This window comes from Loxodonta africana, chromosome 1 (assembly GCF_030014295.1).
Source record: "Loxodonta africana isolate mLoxAfr1 chromosome 1, mLoxAfr1.hap2, whole genome shotgun sequence".
NCBI lineage: Eukaryota > Metazoa > Chordata > Mammalia > Proboscidea > Elephantidae > Loxodonta > Loxodonta africana.
In genome coordinates, this window is record NC_087342.1 from 19,620,047 (window position 1) to 19,641,364 (window position 21,318).

General features: G+C 45.4%; 1 protein-coding gene and 1 pseudogene across 3 annotated transcripts in view; both read left to right on the plus strand.

Moving 5' to 3' along the window:
* Positions 1-21,318, plus strand: part of XXYLT1 (xyloside xylosyltransferase 1) — a 240,075-nt gene that overhangs the window by 96,710 nt on the left and 122,047 nt on the right. The gene's annotated exons all lie outside the window — the stretch shown is intronic.
* LOC100670342 (mitochondrial import inner membrane translocase subunit TIM14-like) lies at positions 5,672-7,892 on the plus strand (annotated as a pseudogene).

A 21,318-nucleotide genomic window follows, 5' to 3' on the forward strand; every position in this document is an offset into this window, starting at 1 on the left:
CTTGCTTTTTTGGGATACCCAGGTTTAATTCCTGGGCAAAGCACCGCAAGTACAGCCACTACTAGTCTGTCGGTGGTGGCTTTATGTGTTGCTGTGATGCTGAATAGGTTTCAGCAGAGCTTCCAGACTAAGACAGATTGGGAGGAAACATCTAGCAATCTACTTTTGAAAACCTGTGGATTACAACAGACTGATCCCTTTGTACATGGGGCCTCCATGAGTCGGGGACTGATGTGATAGCAGTTAACAACAACAACAGTGCATCCAGGACCCTGTTCCAGTGTTACAGGGTGGTCTCCCTACTGGTTGGTTGGCTTTGCCTTGTGCTCTGTCTACCTATGGGCCTCTCTCGTTACTTGGAAGGTCCTGCCACTTGTCTTCTGAACATTTAGGTCAAGTGTTACTTCCTGTGTTTATTTTCCTGACTACCCCACCCCAGGAGGGTTTGACACTCCACCTTTGTGGCCCATAACTGCTCTGTGGTATAGTTGGTTTTTACAGTTGCCATCACCAGGCGCTAAGCTTGTTAACCCTTTCATGGCCCAGTTATTTTTTCCTTTTAGTTTTTTGTTGATACTCTGTGTTTTCAGTAATGGAGGGCACGCTGAATTTTTGAATGTGTCTGAGTTTTTGGTAGGTCATATGGTTTTTGTTTTATGCCTCATTGCACAAATCGTACCCTTGGGGTCCAGAGGTACATATGTGTACCCCTTGTGAACCCAAACTCTACCCCCAGAGTCCAGAAGTACGTATGTGTACCAAACTAAAAAAAAATTCAAAATTCATGTTTTTCCTGCCAAAAATTAAATGGTTCAGCACCAAGTCATATGATACCCTGTGAAAACAGCGATTTGTAGCATGTGCCTGTTTTTCCATTTTCATCTGGTATCTAGGGCTTTGCTTGCCAGCAGCACACACAGTTGGTGGGACAGTAGCTTCACAATGAACCCCAGAGGTATAAAAAGTAAGTGGTAGCTATATGATGTAGCACTCGTCCTGAAAAAGAGTTAGGAGGAGTATTTCCCTATGAGGTAAATCTAATTCTTGGAGAAGGCCTTGGATTTTCTTCTTTTTTAAAGCAATAGTTGTTGAATAGGCCAAGCACTGTGGTAAGTCCTAACAGTACAAATCCTCGTGGAGCTTTCAGTCTTGTGGCAGACCACAATATAAGTAAATAAATAAATGTTTCCTTGCAAATTGTGGGAAGTCCTAAGAAGAAAATGAATGGGGTGCAGTGAGCAGGCGTTCGAGCAGGTCCTTGGACTTGATGAGTGGGCCTCTCATCATGGCACCCCATTCCTCTGCTCCCTATGAGAAGGGAACGTGAAAGGCTGCGTCCTTTAGAGGTTCCGAGGGCTTTAAAGCAAAGATGGGGATGGGGAGCACTGGGGTTTCCTGACTGCCGATAGTAAGACAGGATTCTCTGGTTGGTGTGACGCTTGGTTTATATGAAGCTGGCAAATGGGATGGCCCAGCGTCTTCATTTAACTCAGAGAAGACTCTGCATGGCCTGGTGTTCATGTACCTCAGGCTTACTGTCCAGTCGCTGGCTGAGTGACCCTGACCATGTCACCCTGCCTCCCTGCAAAGTGAGAAAGCCAGATACTGTGCTCGCCAGGGTTCCCTTGGCACACATCCCAAAATGGGGGAGACATCCCAGGGGTGACAGCTGTTCGCTTTCCTTTAAGGAAAGGGGACAGTTGTCTTCTAGTCCCTGCCTCTCAGAACGAGAGCCGTGACCCCCTGGCAGGAGCTCTGTGCCCCACCGGGCAGCTAGCAGGTACTGAGTCAGGGAGCAGAGCAGTGCCTCTGACCTAAATGGAGGCCCTTTATCCAGAGATTCCTTTAAAAGTGATTCCCTTGGGCCTGTATTTTCCCCTAGAGTAATCCGACTGCTGTGGTGGGGATGGAGGGAAGAAGGAAATTCAGAGAAATAGGAAGGTCATTGGCCATTTGAGGACAACCAGGAAGGAACATGGAAGATCTTCAAGATGATGCTTTTAATCACTGAGAAATTAGGATCCAGTTAATAAAAATAGAATGCCATGCAAGTTTTTGCCACATATTGAGTGTGCCCAGGAAGTGTTCCCCTGCCAGGCCTTATAAAAATCAGAACATTACTTGGTGTCCAGCCCCACTGAGGTGGGCTACCTCCTTAGAGTAAGTACTGCTGTCGTTAGTTGTAGGGTGTTAAAACTGAAGGGGGCCTAAGGGAGCATCTAGCTCTAGCCCCTGTTTGTATAGATGAGGAAGTGGGCTCAGGGGCCACAATGAGTCAGACAATGTGTGACTGGGACCCCATGAGTGATATCGACTTCCTGTCTCCACCAGAGAACCATGGTGTCTGCTCTCGTCTCTGCTGTTGAAAATGCTGGCCTCTGGGTCACAGGAATCCGCTCAGCTCTCTGGAACTTCTGGATGTCCGTCTTGCCTTCCCATCCAAGACTTTCGGACTTGGTGGAAAGGCTAGGGTGGCTTGGTAAATGTTGGTCCTGGTTCGTGCACTTTCCCCATCCCAGGAGTCAGCGGGAGCAAGGCAGGGACTTGGGGAGGTAGTTGGCCAGATGAGAAACGGTTGACTTCAGCCTAGCTGAGAAGGAGCCCATGTTCTTTACCTGTGGTTGCTCCCTTTGGAGGCCCAGTCCTTTGTGGCCACAAATGGCTGTGTACGGCCCTGCCTCCAAGCTGGACAGGACTGTGCCACGTGGTGCTGGGCCAGAAGGGCCTCCTGACTGGCCAGCAGAACAGGGAAGTGCTTCAAAGCTTTGATTTAAAAAAAAAAGTTTTTACTTTAAAAGCAATACATGCCTGTTTTGAAAAGATAAAAAAGAAAATAATTGCACATTTTATCACAGTGAAATTTTTAGCATATTTTCTTCCAGTTTCCTACGTGGATATGTGTACACACATATATACATTAACATATATTTGACATACTGACAATCCTATAGTATTTGCGACAATATTGTATGTTTTACAGTATTATATATGCACTATTAGATATTTTAGGAGCCCTGGTGGTGCAGGGATTAAAGTGCTCAGCTGCTAACCAAAAAGGTTGGCGGTTCAAACCCACCAGCCACTCTACGGGGGAAAGATGTGGTAGTCCGCTTCCGTAAAGACTGACAGCCATGGAAGCCTACGGGACAGGTCTACAGCCACGTTAGTTTAAGGAGCCCTGGTGTTGCAACAGTTAATTGCTCAGCTGCTAACTGAAAGGGTGGCAGTTTAAACCCACCCAGCGGCTCCGAGGGAGAAAGCCCTGGTGGTCTGCTCCCCACAAGATTACAGCCCAGAAAACCCTACGGGGCCGCTCTACTCTTGTAACACACGGGGTCGCTATGAGTCAGAATCAACCTGATGGCTCCCGGCAGTGACAACCATCAGTAGTCTGTACGCTTCCTGAGTGTGTGGCCTTGTTATGTTCGTCTCTGTCTCTTCAATCCTGGCACCAACCAGACTGCCAGACATGATCCATTTATCCGGCTGAGGACTGAATGACTGAGACGGACGAACACGCCCTTCCTCCACTCGCTGACAGCTGGCTGTTAGGCCATGTAGAGTCCTCTTACGGCCACTTGTCTGTTATCACTGCTCTTGATGATCATGAGCCTGCTTTCACCGGAATGCAAATATGTGGGCGGGGTAGGGGTGTGGGAAGGGGCCCACAGTGTCATTTTTCTACCCTCATGTTGCCCTGGTTTGCCTGAATGTGCAACTTTTCCCAGCTTGGTTGGGGAGAGGAAAAGAATTGTTTTGACAAGAGCAGGACGAGAAGCAGACCATAATGACGAGGGAGATGCCGGGAAGGAAAGAAAACGTGCTTCCCTAAGCCTGCCTTGGATTTTCTTTCTTGAGGAACAGCAGCCACGCCTTCTGTCTTTGGACTCCAGACTCATAAGAGTTAGGCGATGGACCCAAAATGCAGGAATGGAGCAGTTCCCTAAATGGGAATGCTCTGTTACATCTCCCAGGCTGAGCATTTTCATCTTGGGAGCATTGTCCAGAGCGCCAGGTTGCCTGAGGTACGTGCCAAATTGTATGCCAGAACGTCTGGATGTGAGTAGTACCACAGAAGCGTGCCAAGTCTACAGAGTGGGAGTACTGGTCAGCCTGGTTATTGTGGTGAGATGCCATTGAGCTGACTCCAAATCATAGCGATGCCATGTGACAGTGTAGAGCTGTCCCACAGGGTGTGCTAATCCACCTGCTGCTCCTTGGAAACCCTATGGGGCAGTTCTACTCTGCCTATAGAGTCGCTATGAGTCAGAATCTACTTGAGGGCAATGGGTTTGATTGGTTTTAATCTACATGGAGACAAATCACTAGGTCTTTCTCCCGTGGAGCTGCTGGGTGGGTTTGAATCGCCAGCGTTTTTGTTAGCAGCCGAGCAGTTAACCGTTGTGCCACCGGGGCTCCTGACCAAATATGGTCACTTCTTTCTCCTGCCTTGAATCTGTCACTGGCCTCAAGAGGGCCCTCCAGGCTCTGGGACCTGCACAGCTCTCTCCCTAGCTGTGAATTTTATACCTCTCTCTCTCTCTCTTACTCAACTGGGCTCCTATCCCACTGCCTTTTTTTTTTTTTTTGGTCTCCAAGGCACTAAACGTATCCCCTAATTTTTCTTTAGGATCTTTGCACTAGTGCCTCCCTTTGACCTCTCTTCCCACAGATCTTTGCATTTCTGTTTCCCCATCTTTCAGGTCTCAGTTCAAATGTTGTGGTTTTTCAAAAGGCCTTGCCTGCCGGCACAACTTCAATAGCCCCTTTGTCATATCATGCTCTATCCCATCACCCTATTTTATTTTCTCCACAGCACCTTCACTGTCTGAAGCCATCTTCTTGGTTTGCCTGTTTGTTGACCATCTCCCAACGCTAGACTGTAAGTTCCATGAGAAGGGGGCCCTTGTCTGTGTTTCTGTGACTGTCTCTGCAGGGGCTAGGACAGTGCCTGGTACACAGTACGTGTGCAGTAGGTATTTGATGAATGACTAGAAGCACAGAAAGTCATTAGTCATCAACAGAAAAGGCAGTGTGTCATTGGCCTGCATGTATCATTGGTGGGAAAATCAGAGAGACCGGGTTGGTGCTACCCCTAGACCCAGTGGGAGGCCTCAGGGCTGTGCTCACACTCGGCAGTGCCCAGCTGTCTGCTTCCTGGAAGAGCGTTTCTCCCCCTGAGTAGTTTGCTTCTTCTAAACAACATCTAGTTTCTCTTTTTATTACAGCATCTCAAGTCTCTCATTAGGTGCAAAAGGAAAATTTCATGGCGCTCCAGGTTTTTCTTTTGAAAAGGAAAACTTCATTCTTTATTATTTTTCTTATAATTTATTTTATTTTTGTAGTTGTTGTTGAGAATATACAGAGCAGAGCATACACCAATTCAGCAATTTCTACTTGTATAATTCAGTAGCACTGATTATATTCTTCAAGTGAAAAGGACCCCATTCTTGTGCAGAAAGTCACAGCTATGCCTGAGCTAGACATGATTTGATGGTCAGGAAGACTCTGAAGTTTTAGAGACTTTGTCTATATGAAGGCCATTAAAGTTACCAAGGCTTATGACTGCACTGAAGATGTAACTGGAGGTGAAAGTATTTTTAGGAGAAAACAAGACTCTTGCTGGCTTCCTCAGAAAGGAGCATCCTTTTTTCTTCAGGTATGTGTTTGGTGTTTCTATGATGACGCAGTCATGCCTGCCTTTCTAATTGAAACTATTTGGTAATAACCTTAAGACTGTTCAACCCTTCCGCCACTGGCAGTTATCAGACTCTATACCTGGATGTTTACCACTAGTGGCTCTAATGAAGTCACAAATAGCTGTTAAATGAATCGCACGGAGGCCGCTTCATCTCTTGACGGTGAACTTCAATGGTCAGAGAGCAAATCTGCCCTGACCTGGCACCCCAGTAACCAGAACAGAGAGAGACCTGTGTGAATCCTCCTGCCGTGGTGGAGGAAAGGAGTGGCAGGTCCTGCTTATTTATCGGAGCAGTGTATGTTGAGAATACAATCAAGACACCAATAATCAGGACACCATCTTGCCAAGCGAAGGTTAAAATGTCATGTTTCCATAGAAATGCTGAAATTTTTTCCTTTGTTCAGGCATACAGGAAATTAAACCACAAGAAAGACCAAGTCGGATTTCTTAATCTACCCAAAACAATGAAATCTGAAGTGTGGGTTTATGGTTGGAAAGTGACCGTGTAAAAATAGTACTGACTGACTCAACAAATCACTGTTCTCCGGCTTACAGAGCTGCTGATAGGTGTGGACTCCAGAAGAGACCTCAGGCTGGGCTGTTGAGGACCAGCCCTCCTTTGTGGAGGCTGGGGTTACCAGGAGAACTCAGTCCTTTCTTTGGGGAGGCTGGGGTCACCAGAAGAACTCATCCCCTGCCTAGGTACCCTGCTCTCTCTGTACTCAAGTCCAGGAGGATGAGGTTGAATTTCCAGTCCAGGGTTACCCTGCATTCTTTGGTGGCTGTGACTCAGAGGGAAGCCCCCTGGTTGCTTTTGGTGTTGGGTTTAGATGGTGTCCGCATTTTTAGGTGGTGGCAACTTTATCTGTTTCAGCTCTCCTGTCCGTGGTGATGTATACACAGCCATCAGCCATTTAAACATGACAGGAAGGGGATTGCTTTGCCTCATGTAACCGTGCCACAGAGGGTTGACTGAACTTTCCTGTTCATATCCACACTTCCTCACGTACCTCTGAGGCTGCTTTTTCATGGTTGGATCCTCTAGGCCTTGAGCCTCTGGGAATGCAAATTGGACTCTGGGAGAAAGACCCATCCAAGTAGACTTGAGGGGTTTTCAAAGCTGCTCAGATACTCAGAATGTCTGCCATTTGCCTTGGCTGTGCTTGGCAAGAGGAGATGGGGAAAATGTAGCCTGAATATAATTAAATAAATGACAAGGAAAAAAAATAGGCGAGGTAACTCCAACTTAATGTTGGCTTTTCCTCTGAAAAATGCATTTGGAAGCCCAGTAAACCACCTTGTGGTAAAGGAAGAGGAAGGCAGAAGTTTCTAGCTGGACTTAGCTTAGGAAAAAAGTTATAAAAATGAGTGCCTCTGGCTGCCTTGAGAAAGAATCCTGAAGAAATTTGAGGTCATGGCAATATGCCTTAAATGCCAGTGTAAATCAATGTAAATCTGATATACATTGCCTGAAAATGGGTATTTTTCTATGAGATGGTTAATTAATTCCTTTAAAAAATGTTTTTGTTTGTACCTGCTGGTGGCTATGTTGCTCTGCAGTGGAGGTGTGAGGTTGATAGCTATGGTCTCTGGGCCAGGGCGACCTGCACTTCCCATGGAGGCAGGAGAGCTGAGCCGGAACCATGACCAGTATGGTAGTAGCAGTTGAACTGACCGTTGCTGCTGCAGGATTTGTAGACCGAATGGGGCCCTGGTGGTGCAGTGGTTAAACACTCAGCTGCTAACCAAAAGGTTGGTGGTTTAAACCCACCCAGTGGCTCTGCGGGAGAAAGGCCCGATGATCTGCTCTTATATAGATTACAGCCTAGAAGACCCTGTGGGGCGGTTCTACTCTGTCACACATGGTTACTGTGAGTTGGAATGAACTCGACTGCACCTAACAACAATAACATTATTTTGCAAACCGTGAAGCATGTGGAGCCTCAAGTAAAACAAGTTCATCAAAGCCTACCAAAATCTGCCTCCAGGGGTGGTAGATTTGAGCCCAAAGTGATGAAATGGGATGGTGCATTAATAGTAGGTATAAGCTGTACAGCCAATAAAGGCAAAAATAAGAGATGCTCGTTGACAAATTATGCCCTTACATCACCCAGACAAGGGAGGATCTCCTTATATAGCAGCTGAAATGAGTGAGGCTAGAGATTTACTGGAAGGTTAAGCTAAATACTGAAGTAAATATAGGATACATTTTAAAGACCATACTGTTGTTGTTCTAAGTTAGGTGCTGTCGAGTCAGTTCTGACTTATGGCAACCCTATGTGCAACAGAATGAAACACTACCCAGTCCTATGCCATTCTTACAGTCGTTGTTATGCTGGAGCCTATTGGGTCAATCCATCTCGTTGAGGGTCGTCCTCTTTTTTGCTGACCCTCTACTTTACCAGCACGATATCCTTCTCCAGGGACTGGTCCCTCCTGATAACATGTCCAAAGTATGAATATAACATATACCATGAACTGCATGAGTTCTGAGGCTAGGTCACAAGAAGCCTTTGCAGTTTCTTCCTGGGTCTCTTGGAACACTTGCTGTTGGCCAGCTCCTGCTTGGAACCCAACTGCCATGCTGTATGAAGCCCAAACCCTAGAGCAAGCCCACATGAAAGTACTGTGGTTGGCAGGCCCAGCAGAGCTCTCTGCTGACAGCCAGCATCAACCGCTAGCAAGACAGGTGAGCTATCTTGGTCATCTTGCATGTGAAAGCTGGACAATGAATGAGGAATACTGAAGAAGAATTGATCCCTTTGAATTATGGTGTTGGTGAAGAATATCGAATATACCATGGACTGCCAAAAGAATGGACAAATCTGTCTTGGAAGAAGTACAACCAGAATGCTCCTTAGATGGTAGGATGGCGAGACTACATCTCACATACTTTGGATATGTTGTCAGGAGGGATCAGTCCCTGGAACAGCACGTCATGCTTGGTAAAATGGAGAGTCAGTGAAAAACAGGAAGACCCTCAATGAAATGGATTGATACAGTGGCTTCAACAATGGTCTCAAACATAGCAACAATTGTGAGGATGGTGCAGGACTTGGTAGTGCTTCCTTCTGTTGTGCATGGGGTCACTATGAGTCGGAACTGACTTGATGGCACCTAACAACAACAACATCTTGGTTGTCTAGTCTGGTTGAGCCTTGACATGACTCCAGCCCCAGCCACCATTTTCCTGCATCCACATGAGAGACTCCACATGAGAACCATCCAATTAAGCCTGGCTGACCGACAGAACGATGAGGACTGGTAATCCATTGCTCTTTGAAGCCTCTAAGCTTTGGGGTCGTTTGTTATGCAGCAACAGATAACTGGCACAGTGTGTGGGCTAATTTAGAAATAAATTCCATTAAAGTGGAGCTTGGTGAGGCAAAAGAGCTCAGACTCTAAAACCAGCGAGGCATGACTTGAATTCCTGCACTATCACGAGCTGTATGATCTTAGGCAAGTTAGTCGGCTACTAGGCACCTTAATTTTCTACACTTGTAACGTGGAAATCGTGAAGCTGAAAAGTATTTGAGTGTCTCGAACAGTAGATACTAGAGAATGGTTAGTTTCCTTATGGTGATAGTTGATAATCATAAGTAATGCTGATAAGGAAAAAAAGGAAACAGCAGCAGCAGTGACTATATAATGAAAATCCTCCTGGACTTGCATCTTTGGAGGCTAGGAACTATGCTTTATTCACTTATGAATCTCTTCCGTACTTGGCACGGTGTGTATCACACAGTAGGGGCTTTATGACTCAATTGGCTTGGCATGGGGGAGAGCGACACAGTGGGGCATATCTTCTGTGCCTGATATCTATCTGTGCTATTCTGAGAAAAAAACAGATGGGTCACACGTGAGGCAGAAAGCCCTCCCTCTGATCAGAATCCCAGGGTGGCGGGCCTGGGAGGGGTTTAAAGACCATCTATCCCAAACCCCCTATCTTTACAACCTGGAAAAATTGATGCCCAGAAAGGAAGTGACTTGCCCAAGATTGAACTCAGTGGCAGAGCCAGACCTGTAAGCCAGGACTCTAACCTAGTGTCCTGCCAACTCACATTTGCCTAAAATTCCTAAGTTCGCATTTCATGAAACAAGGTAGAGCCCACTGGATTACATGTTTAAAAAAAAAGAAAGAAAGAAAAGTGCTAGAAGTGCCTCTACTATGCAGCCATCCCCTTCTTGCTCATGAAATTCTCTTTTTGGAATACTGCATAGTTCACCAAAATGGTATGTAATTTATCAAACAGCTTAGCTCCTGCCAGATGGTAGGCTGTGCCAAGAAATTCTTCCCTCACTGTAAGGTTCTGGTGTTACCTGCTACAGCAGGATTGGAAGAGGAGGAAGTGTCAAAGTTACTCTTGTTGTGGCTTTGGGGGTGTCATCTGAGCACTCGGGGGTTTCAGTGACCCTCTTGGAAAGTCTCCAGCAGCCCCAGGCCAGAGGGCCTCTGCCTGTACCAAAGCCAGCCCCTCCACAGGCAGCCCTGGAAAGCAAGGTGCTCATCACTTGATCACTCCTGGAACAGACAGATCACATTAATGAAAATGCTTGAGAGTAGTTTTTTGTGAGTCGTGTCTGAACTGTGTTTAATTTCGTTCATGTTCTAGCTGAGGAAATTGAGGCACTATGAAGAGAAGGGTGGAGATGTAGCCACACCCACCCACTGCTGTTGAGTTGATTCTGACTCATTGCTACCCCATAGGGTTTCCAAGGCTGAAAATCTCTATGGAAGCAGACTGCTGCATCTTTCTCCCTTGGAGCCATTGGTGGTTTTGAACCGCCGACCTTTCGGCTAGCAGTCCATCGCTTTAACTGCTGCACTACCAGGGCTCCGTAACCATACCAGGCCTTACTAATCACACTCAGGGATGATGATGGGCTAATTTGGGTGTTCTCTGCAATGTGCTCAGAAGCTGTGGTCCCCAGCTGGGGTCTCTGAAGCCATAGGGTCTTAGAAGACACTAAGAGACGTGACTGCTAAATGCAATACTGGACAAGAAATTTTGTTTTGGGGGACAATTGACAAATTTCAAATGGGATTGTAGATTAAATGGCAGTGATATGTTAATGTTAATTTTCTAGTTTTGATGTTTGTACTGTCATGACAAAGTGCCCTTGTTTTTTGGGAAGTTCACACTGAAATATTTAGAGGTTGAAACTGTTTTTTTTTTTTGCTTTCGGCTGCCGTTTTGTCCACTCAGCATTGTGTTCTATGTCTTTAATTAAAATTGAAATAAGTAACTTTTTATTTAATTAATATAAAAGCTAAATAAAGGAAATGAGAATATAATTAGAGAAATGAATTAAGAAAATCCATGTGCATCAGTGCTGTGTGGTAGACAGAATCTTTTCCCTTGTAAATCTTTGATGGGAAAAAATTGTAAGGAGGGTTTCTTGATGGTGAAAAGGTTAGAGACCTGCTCCATAGGAAGGCTAGGTTGGCGTTTTGAATGGAAATTGGAGTCTGGACTCCCAGCCCAGGGGCCAGGGTTTTGACTTATCCATGTTCTCATGCAATTCTTATCAGGCTCATAGAGGGCCTTCTCTTGACCTTGGTAAACAGAGATGAAAACAGTGAAATTTGGTCTGTATCTTGGGGAGAAAACTGAAAATGGGGACAATAAACCCTACTTGTGAGGATTAAATGAGGTAAAATTTATAAAAGTACCTACCCAGTATCTGGTGTATAGGTACTTCATCATTTTTATAGATGAAAGAGATCATCTTTTTTTTTAAGATCTTTTTTTTTTTTAGTGTAGCATAAAAATTAATAAGATAACATGACATTTTGGTAAGAACCCTGGCCCATGAGGTAGGAAACCTGAAGAGCTGATTGACCATGGGCAAGTTAGTTTACAAGTTATCACATGTGAAAGATAAGGATGCTGCTATTGAAAAGATTAAAACCATATATATTTTTTCTTCGCTAACAAAGGTAAGGGAATGAGTACTTCTTCACACGTAAATCTCAGAGAAGTATTTCTAGGTTCATAAAATGGAGAAACTGGGCTTTCTCCTTGAAGGCTGCTGTTATGTGAATTTCTGAGCACAAGGAATGATGTGGGGCCACTCTTCCCTCAACTCCACGGTCCTAGGAAGAAATCAGGGACTATGGCCAAGGGTAGGCTTCTCCCCCTTGGTGAGAAGTTGGCTGTTTTCTGCCTGGTCCCACTTACCCTTCTTGTGTAAGGATCTCAGCAGTACAAGCCACCGTCTTGGATGTAGGTCCCGCTGCACTCACCTAGTGTGGAGGCTCACCTGTGGCCTGAGAGTGCTGGTGGGCTGCCAGACCCCGTTTAGAGAAGGATGAGTCTGTTAGGTGAAAACAGCTCAGGCAGTTCAACCCCAGGAAAGAGTGGTGGATTCGCTGTGCCCACTGGGAAAAGCTGCTGCCAAAATACGGCCACCTTGTCAGAGAAGTGCAAGAGGGAGCCCAGGTGCTCAAACACTGAAAGCAAAACTGCCTGTCATTGCTTAGGTGCCGTCATCAGGGACCCGTAGGTGAGCATCAACCTCTAGCACACGTGCTGATGTGCAGTTTTCAACATCACAATAGAACAAAGTGGTGGCTACACAAAAGGTTCACCACCGAGAACAATTTCAGCAAATGTAAAGGACGTTTGTGTAACTTGCCCCCAAGTGAGGTATCTAGCTCACAAAACTCCCACAGGCATTATGAAACAGTTTGGGAGTTGTGTTCCTGCTCTGGGCCCTGGTGGTGTAGTGGTTAAGAGCATGGCTTCTTACCAGAAGGTCAGCAGTTTGAATTCACCAGCTGCTCCTTGGAAACCCTATGGGGCAGTTCTACTCTGTTCTGTAGGGTTGCTGTGAGTCAGAACCGGCTCAGTGGCAACGGGTTTGGTGAGTTTGTTTTTTTTTTCTTTTTTGGTTTCTACCCAAAGGTTCCCCCAGCTCTCTGGAGTCAGGTCATCTCTGGTTTGGTTCCTTTACTAGAGACCATGCTGGGTGCCAAGAGGCATAAGTGGGACACGAGTGTGGGAAGCCAGGCAGGGAATGAAGTGTGAGGCAGGTGATGAAGGACAGGAAGTCCTTCAGAAAGGCAGCTCAGGGCTGGCAGGCTCAGATCCTGGCCAACTCGGAAGAGGCGAGGGCTGAACAGAGGTCTGGAAGGGAAGCAGACAAGTCTGGGCAGGACCACGTCAGCAGCTCTGCTGCTGCGAGGGGACTCTGTAAACAAGGAAAAGAGAGCTAGACGTGAGTCAGATGGCACGGGTTTAGTTTTTACTTTGCCATTACAGACCATGTGAACTTAGCAAACATAATCTCTTTGGGTCTCTATTTCTTCATCTATAAAGTAGGTAGAATTAATACTTGTCTGCTGTGGAAGGGACTGCTACTTGCCACCCTATATTCATTTTCTCCCTATTCATTTATAACTGAATCCCATTTATTTTGGGGAGCATTATGCCCAGTAAAAGAATGTATTTCACAGCCTCCCTTGCAGCTAGGCTTAGCCATGTGACTGTATTCTGGCAAGTGACATAAAAGAAAAAGGTGTTAAGGACTACAAGCAAGGTTGCTTAAAAGGTCTGACTCGTCGTAGGGGAAGAGGAATGTCCTTTTCCCTTCTTTTCTGTTGCCTGGAATGTAGACAAGTTGGCTGAAGCCCCTGTAGCTGTCTTGCTCCATGAGGTGACCTTGAGGATGGAAACCAGATCTAGGATAGCAGAGCAGAAAGGCGGGAGGAGTCTGGCCCGGACCCTTGGTAACTTCATGGAATAGCCATACCTTACCTGCACAGCTTAACTATGACCTTGTGTGTGTGAGCTACTGTTACTTTAGGTTTTCTGTTATATCCAGCCGAACCTAATCCACATGGATGCATCTATGCACTAGGGTTATAAGGGTTAAATGAGCTAAAGCATGGGGAGTTTTATGAGCTTAGAATGCACTGTGAACATGTGAAGTGCAGTAAAAGTATAAAGAATTAGTCCTGTTGCTGTCCTTGTGTATGTGTAAACTGGAGGGGCAGGGCTGCAGCATCAGACCCTGGCAGGTTGGCAGGGCCCACGTGAGGAGCACGTGCCAGGCAGGGTATGTGGGTGGGGAGCTGCAGGCAGCAAGGGAAAACTTTTTTTTAGCTTTCCTAATTTCACAGAGTCCGTAAGTGTAGTGAGGACTCAAATGCCATAAAGGAGAGCAGGTAAAAGATGTAAAGAAAGAGGGCACATGGTATTAGAAGCAAGAGCCCCCATAATTCCAATAAAGAGCCTCGAAACGGGGAATTTTGAAAGTTGCCCTATGACAGTTTCGGCAGACCAGTGCTAGCTGTATCATAGTTTTCAAAATACACCTGTACATTCTGTCCACAGAAGAGAGCTTTCTGTAGCTTCCATCCCCAGGGTCTTAGAAAAAGCCTGTCGGTGAAGAACAAAAACCAGGTATCAGCTTAAAATCTGTTGCCATCAAGGCTATTCCGACTCATAGCAACCTACAGGACAGAGTAGAACTGCCCCATAGGGTTTCCAAGGAGCGGCTGGTGGATTCAAAATGCCAACATTTTGGTTAGCAGCCGAGCCCTTAACCATTGGCTACCAGGGCTTCATCAGCTTAAATGCTGGTAAACAAAGTCAAAATGTGATCCTACCCAAAACAGGATGGAGAACTTGGCTTAAGCTTTTGGAGACAAAAAATAGTTGATAGCAGACACCAGCAGAGATACAAGTTGTGGAGAGGACAACAGGGCCCACAGACATCTATGCCAGAGACGAGGAAAGAGTATAGTCTGCCTTTCAGATCTAAAATTCCATTTCCCCTGCGTACTGAACTGCATAAAGAAGTACATAAGCTATAATTTCATACTGACAATAGAAAAAGTGAGAGGAAAATTGAGACCAGGTGCTGTATTTGTTGTCTTATTATATATGGTCCCTTACATATGTCTTATTATATAGGTTCAAATAAATTCCGCCGTGTCCTGATGGATATGATTTATACCTAGTCACATAGGTGCTAAGGGTGAGGAAGGAGACACATGTTACAGAGTTGCTGAAGCTGAAACCGTGTCTTTTCCTAATGTTTTGCTTTATCCATAAAACAGGAACTGATAGCCATAAAAGTGTTATGGCTGAGCCATAGCTAACATCAGAACTCAGTTTTCCATGCTTGATTTTGGGAGGGAGCAGGTAGGGCTAGAAGAAAGAATTTATGTTATTGCTAATATATAAAACTGACTGTAGTCATTAATTTCAACCCTCTGACCCCCAAACCTTTTACCAGAACTGTTAACAGGTTGCATAAATCACTCTTATGAGCTCCGTTTCCCTTCCCTTTCCCTCCTCCCTCAGAGATGGGGGCAAGCTGCTAATGTGGAAAGCACAGATTAGCACAGGGGAGAGTCAGGACTTCCGGGCTAAGCAGAGCCTGTAGAACTGAGCGCTAGTTGTATGCTGGCCATCCTTGGGCCCAGAAAGCAGGGTAGCACGGGGTGAAGAGAAAGGGCATCAGGATTTAGAGTCCAGTTCTGTCAGTTATCAGCTGTGTGATCTTGATTATCATACTTCTTGATTTCGTCATCTGTCAAATAGAAATAATATTAACCTCATGAAGTGTTTGACGGTTAGATGAATATATGTTTATACATGTTAGCTATTGTCATTAAAAACTTATTTTCAACTTACCTTTGTTGAGGTTAAACCCTTTTTCTAGAAGTTTCTGCATTGGTCTCCGCTCAGTGAAAGAAAACCCCAATAGACGGCAAGCTCCTTGGGAGTAAGGGTCTTTGAGGAAGGGGGTTTGTCCACAGAAGTCCCAGTTAATGTATTGAGATGACCTGGATGGACCTGTCTGGTATTTTCACTCTTGACGTGGAGGCATTTCTTGTTTTTATTGTAAAGATTTTTCCAGTTGCCATCAAGTTCACTCTGACTCATGGCAACTCATTATGTCAGAGTAGAACTGTGCTCCATACAGTTTTCAATGGCTGTTTTTTTAGCAGCAGATCCCAAGGCCTTTTTTCCAAGGAGACTCTGGGTGGATTCAAACCTCCAGCCTTTCAGATAGCAACCAGGCATTAACTTTTTGCACCAACCAGGGACTAATTATATAGATAACCCTGTAAACCTATTACTGTCTAGTTGATTCTGATTCGGGGCAACCCTATAGGACAGAGTAGAACTGCCGACCTTTTGGTTTAGCAGTCAAGTGCTGTAACTACTGTGCCACCAGGGCTCCCTACTGTAAAGATAAAACCAAAAAAAAAACAAATGCATTGCCATCGCGTTTATTCCAACTCATAGCGACCTTATAACACAGAGTACAGCTGCCCCATAGGGTTTCCAAGGTGTGGCTGGTGGATTCGAACTGCCAACCTTTTGGTTAGCAGCCTAAGCTCTTAAACACTGTGCCACCAGGGCTCCGTTTTAAAGATAGTGGGATTAAAAAGGGACATTAGAGCTGTCTGAAGACTCTTCTCAGAAACTCATGTGTGATTGATCAAACCGTTGAGGGAAGCAGAGCTGCATTTGTCTTCAATCCCGATTATTACCTGCTGTGTTATCTTATACAAGTTGCCAAAACTCTGTGAGCCTCATTTGAAAATACAAAAAAAAAATCGTTACCATTGAGTCGATTCCAATTCATAGTGACCTTACTAGGACAGAGTAGAACTGTCCCTTAGGGTTTTCAAGGAGTGGCTGGTGGATTCGAACTGCTGACATTTTGGTTAGCAGCTGAGCTCTTAACCATTGTGCCACCAGGGCTCCCATTTGAAAATGGGAGGTGCTGATATCCATCCCACCAGGCAAAGAACCACGACCAGCTGAGGTGTGCACTGAGGGCAAAGGAATACAGGATGGGTGGTGGAGCTCTAAATACCAGTTATGGCCACGTGACCAGTTGCAGAAACGAGTACTGTAGTTGTTGAGTATTTCTTCCTTGTATGTGTGCATCAATTATTTTTGTCTTCTTCACTTATAAAATAGAAGATGTAAACAGGGCTAGTGCATTTTTGGTTGTATGCATATTAGTTGTATCATGTTAGGTGAAATATGACTTTGGATTTGTCTTTATTTAGAGATTGTGTATAGTTTAAGGAGATGTGTACAGGTACCAAGTCGACAAGGGGCGAACTGTGATGGTTATGGTTGTGTGTCAACTTGGATGGGCCATGATTCTCAGTGGTTTGGCAGTTAGGTAATGATGTAGTTTGGTGGTTATGTAATGATGTAATCTGGACGTTATGTAATGATGTATTTCTCCTCCATTTTGTGATATAATGTAATCACCTCAGTGATGTGATCTGATGTGATCACTCAGTCAGTTTTAAGGGGAGTTTCCTTTGGGATGTGGCCTGCATCCGATATATATGGATGTTCTGGCAAAGCTTGCTGGCTTTTGCTCATTCTGGATCCTGTATCCAGCTTGTCATCATCTGACCTTTGGTTCTTGGGACTTGAGCCAGCAGCCTGCTATATTGCCTGCCAATCTTGGGATTTGTTGACCTCCACAGCCTGTGAGCTAGCAGCCTACCGTTTAACCCGCCAATATTGGTTTACCAGCTCTTGCCAGCTACACGAGTAAGGAGAAACCTCCAGCCTGATGCCTGACCCGTGGACTTGGGACTTGCCACCTTCTACAACCATGTGAACCATTTCCTTGAGATAGATCTCTCTCTTGCTCTCTCTATACGCTTCCCAGGTTTTGCTTCTCTAGAGAACCCAGCCTAAAATATTAGACTGGAAGCGCTCACTTGTCTGTGCCAAGAAATTTGGAAGACATCTACCTGGCCATCCAACTGAAAGAGATCCATGTACGTCCCCATTCCAAAGAAGGGTGATCCAACAGAATGTGGAAATTATCAAACAATATCATTAATGTCACATGCAAGTAAAATTTTGCTGAAGATAATTAAGAAATGGTTGCAGCAGTACATCGACAGGAAACTGTTAGAAATTCAGGCTGGATTCAGAAGAGGACATGGAACAAGCGATATCATTACTGATGTCAGATGGATCTTGGCTGAAAACAGAATACCAGAAAGATGTTTGCCTGTGTTTTATTGGCTACGCAAAGGCATTCGAATATGTGGATCCTAACAAATTATGGATAACTTTGTGAAGAATGGGAATTCCAGAACACTTAATTGCACTCATATGAAATATTTACATAGACCAAGAGGTAGTCGTTCAAACAGAACAAGGGAATACTGTGTGGTTTAAAATCAGGAAAGGTGTCCATCAGGGTCGTATCCTTTCATGATACTTATTCAGTTTGTATGCTGAGCAAATAACCCAAGAAGCTGGATTATATGAAGAAGAACGTGGCATCAGGATTGGTGGAAGACCCATTAACAACCTGGATATGCAGATGATACAACCTTGCTTGCTGAGAGCAAAGAGGACTTGAAGCACTAATGAAGATCAAAGACCACAGCCTTCAGTATGGATTACACCTCAACATAAAGAAAACAAAAATCCTCACAGCTGGACCAATAAGCAACATTATGATAAATGGGGAAAAGATTGGAGTTGTCAAAGATTTCATTTCACTTGGATCCACAATCCATGCCCATGGAAGCAGTAGTCAAGAAATTCCAACGACGTATTGCATTGGGCAATTCTGCTGCAAAAGACCACTTTCAGGTTTTAAAAAGCAAAGATGTCACTTTGAGGACTAAGGTACACCGTAGTATTTTCAATTGCCTTGTATGCATGTGATAGCTGGACAATGAATAAGGAAGACTGAAGAAGAATTGATGCATTTGAATTATGGTGTTGGTGAAGAATGTTGTATATACCATGGACTGCCAGAAGAATGAAGAGATCTGTCTTGGAAGAAGCACAGCCAGAATGCTCCTTAGAAGCAAGGATGGCAAAACTTCATCTCACGTACTTTGGACATGTTATCATGAGGGACCAGTCCCTGGAGAAGGGCATCATGCTTGGTAAAGTAGAGGGTCAACAAAAAAGAGGAAGACCCTCAACAAGGTGGACTGGCATCATGGCTGTACCAATGGGTTCAAACATAGCAATGATTGTGAGGGTAGTTCAGGACCAGGCAGTGTTTTGCTCTGTTGTACATAGGTTTGCTATGACAGCATCTAACAACAGCAGTATCTACCTTGAAGATCCACAGTGAGGCTCATCAGCTGAGTCAATAAACACAAAGCCCTCATCATAGGCTTGGCACGTAGACACCCTCTCCCTCTTTCCTGGAGATGGAATGTTTTTCTGGTGAGGCTGGAGGAGCCCCAGAATCTGTGCCCAAAGGCTTGGACTCTTGGTATGTTCTACATTGTTCCTTTGCTGCAGCTCTTCCCATAGCCAGTCAGCAGTCCTGCAGCTAGGCTGTACTTCTAAGGGAATGGAGAAGGGGCAAAGCCCAGCCTGGAATTGACCCAAGTTTTTTTCTTGCAGGTTACGAGAACCATGGCCAATTCCAACCGGTCAGTTCCAACTATGGTTTCCCTCACGGACATAGCCAGGCCTGTGCACATGGTGGTAGCCCTCCATCACCGCCTGAGAGCCACACTATCTCCCACCCACCAATGGGAGAAGCCAGTCTGGTGTGACACTGTCCTGTAGGCCTCAAAACAACTTGGGCTCAGGGGCCTTTCACCATGAGAGGAAGTCTCCACCTCTTCACTTGCACCTTAGCTCCTGCAGGCCAGAGGTGCTACTGAGAAGCAATTAAAGAGTGCCAGAGAATGACGAAGCAGGTGGCAAATTGGAGTAGTATTTCAAAGCCGACAATGAGAACATGAGCTGTCTTTCCCAGCAGCTGCTTCCGAGGTCCTCAGCCTCATGACGTCCGAGTCATGCAGCCCAGCATTGTCCTAATTTCCCCTTCTCCCCGAACCCTCTCTTGGTTAGTGGAAAGCGTGGGCTGATTTACTGAGGTGAAAGCCCTCTGCTGTGTTGTAAATATTTATCTCTGGGAAGCACTGAAGCGATTTCAAAACAGAAACGGAGAGAAGGCACTAGGATGTTAATCTGGGCTTCCAAGAAGGCCTATTTTCTTTCCCAGGATGGAGACTCAGTACTTCCCTAAGCATGTCTTTTCATAATTTCCTGATCTGTTTGTTTTGTTGGCATTGTGTGTGTGTGTGTGTGTGTGTGTGTGTGTTAAGATTTTTTTGCATGTCTGCCAGGAATTATTTCTAGGGGTGGGAAGAGTGAGAGGAGAAGGAAGGAGACTTTTTTGTTTTATTTCTGTTTTTTTTTTTTCTAAATCTTTTGCTGTTTGTTTTCGGGTATAATTAATTACTCACTCCGGGTTGTAATTCCATCCATGGTCAGATGACGTGCCTTGTGGCCGGTTTAATTGGAAGCCGATGATGATTTGTCCCAAGCCTGTTCCACAGGGGCATAGCGTTTATTTGTGAGGGGATTGTTGATGTGGGGATCTCCCAGCTGCTTCTAAGGCTGTGAATATTGCCTTCTTCAAAGCACCCGTGCCCAGTAGGGTGTACACTGTACTGTCCACTAGGGTGGACACTCAGGGCCTCAGACACCCGGCAGCCAGTGTAGGCCTCCTTAACCCTGAGAACAATCATCTGGGCAGCCTCTGCTCTCCCAGTTCTCCTCAATGCTGTCCAAGGTCATGACGGTGAAGGTGGTCATGCAGTGTTGAGGGTCTTGAAAGCTACATCTTTAGCCAGAACTTTAGATCTTCTCTTTCATTTTCCAACTTGTTAGAGGTAAGGGGACACCATCTCTTTAGCCTGAAACTGAGCTGTGAGAGGATGAGGCCAGCAGATATACCCCCTGGTAAAGATGGTGCCGTATTTCTGACTCTACCCCTGGAGCTGAAGTAAGTTCTCAGACCAGAAAGCCCACCTAGATCCATAGCATCTTTCCCCACTTTGGGTTGCCATCTTTCTGTGCCTCCTGTTTAGTGTTCCCATGCTTGGGGCCTTCAACCAGGGCCCCTGAACCACCCTCTGTACCCTGGAGGCAGCAATTCTTCTGTTTTCTCAAGTAGCCCAGGTCAGCCTGCCCACTCTCTTGCCAAACTGTCATCTCCCATGGAAACCAGTGTTGAAAAGTACACCTGCTGACCATGAGGTGGGCATGCTGGAGCTCTTCTAGGTTCTGCCATCTACCAGGAGGCTTGGGCAGCCAGCAGCAGGCAGAACGCTCAGCACAAGTGTGTTCCACAGACACAAGGACACAAGACTTTTCCTAGCACATGTGCGTGCTTCCCTGCATCTGAGAAAATGACAGAGTGCATGCATATTGGTACTCCAATTCTAGCTTTGGTGATTGTCTTAGTCATCTAGTGCTGCTATAACAGAAATACCACAAATAGATGGCTTTAACAAAGAGAAGTTTATTTTCTCACAGTAAAGTAGGTTAAAAGTCCAAATTCAGGGTGTCAGCTCCAGGGTAAGGATTCCCCTCTCTGTTGTTGTTCTCATCAATGTTCCCCCAGATTAGGAGCTTCTCTGCGTAGGAACCTCAGGTCCAAAGGATGTGCTCTGCTCCTGGTGCTTCTTTCTTGGTGATATGAGATCCCCCTGTCTCTCTGCTCACTTCTTTTATATCTCAAGAGATTGCCTCAAGACACAATCCAATCTTGTAGGTTGAGTCCTGCCTCATTAACATCATAGAGGCAAGATTTACAAATATAGGAAAATCACACAATACCGG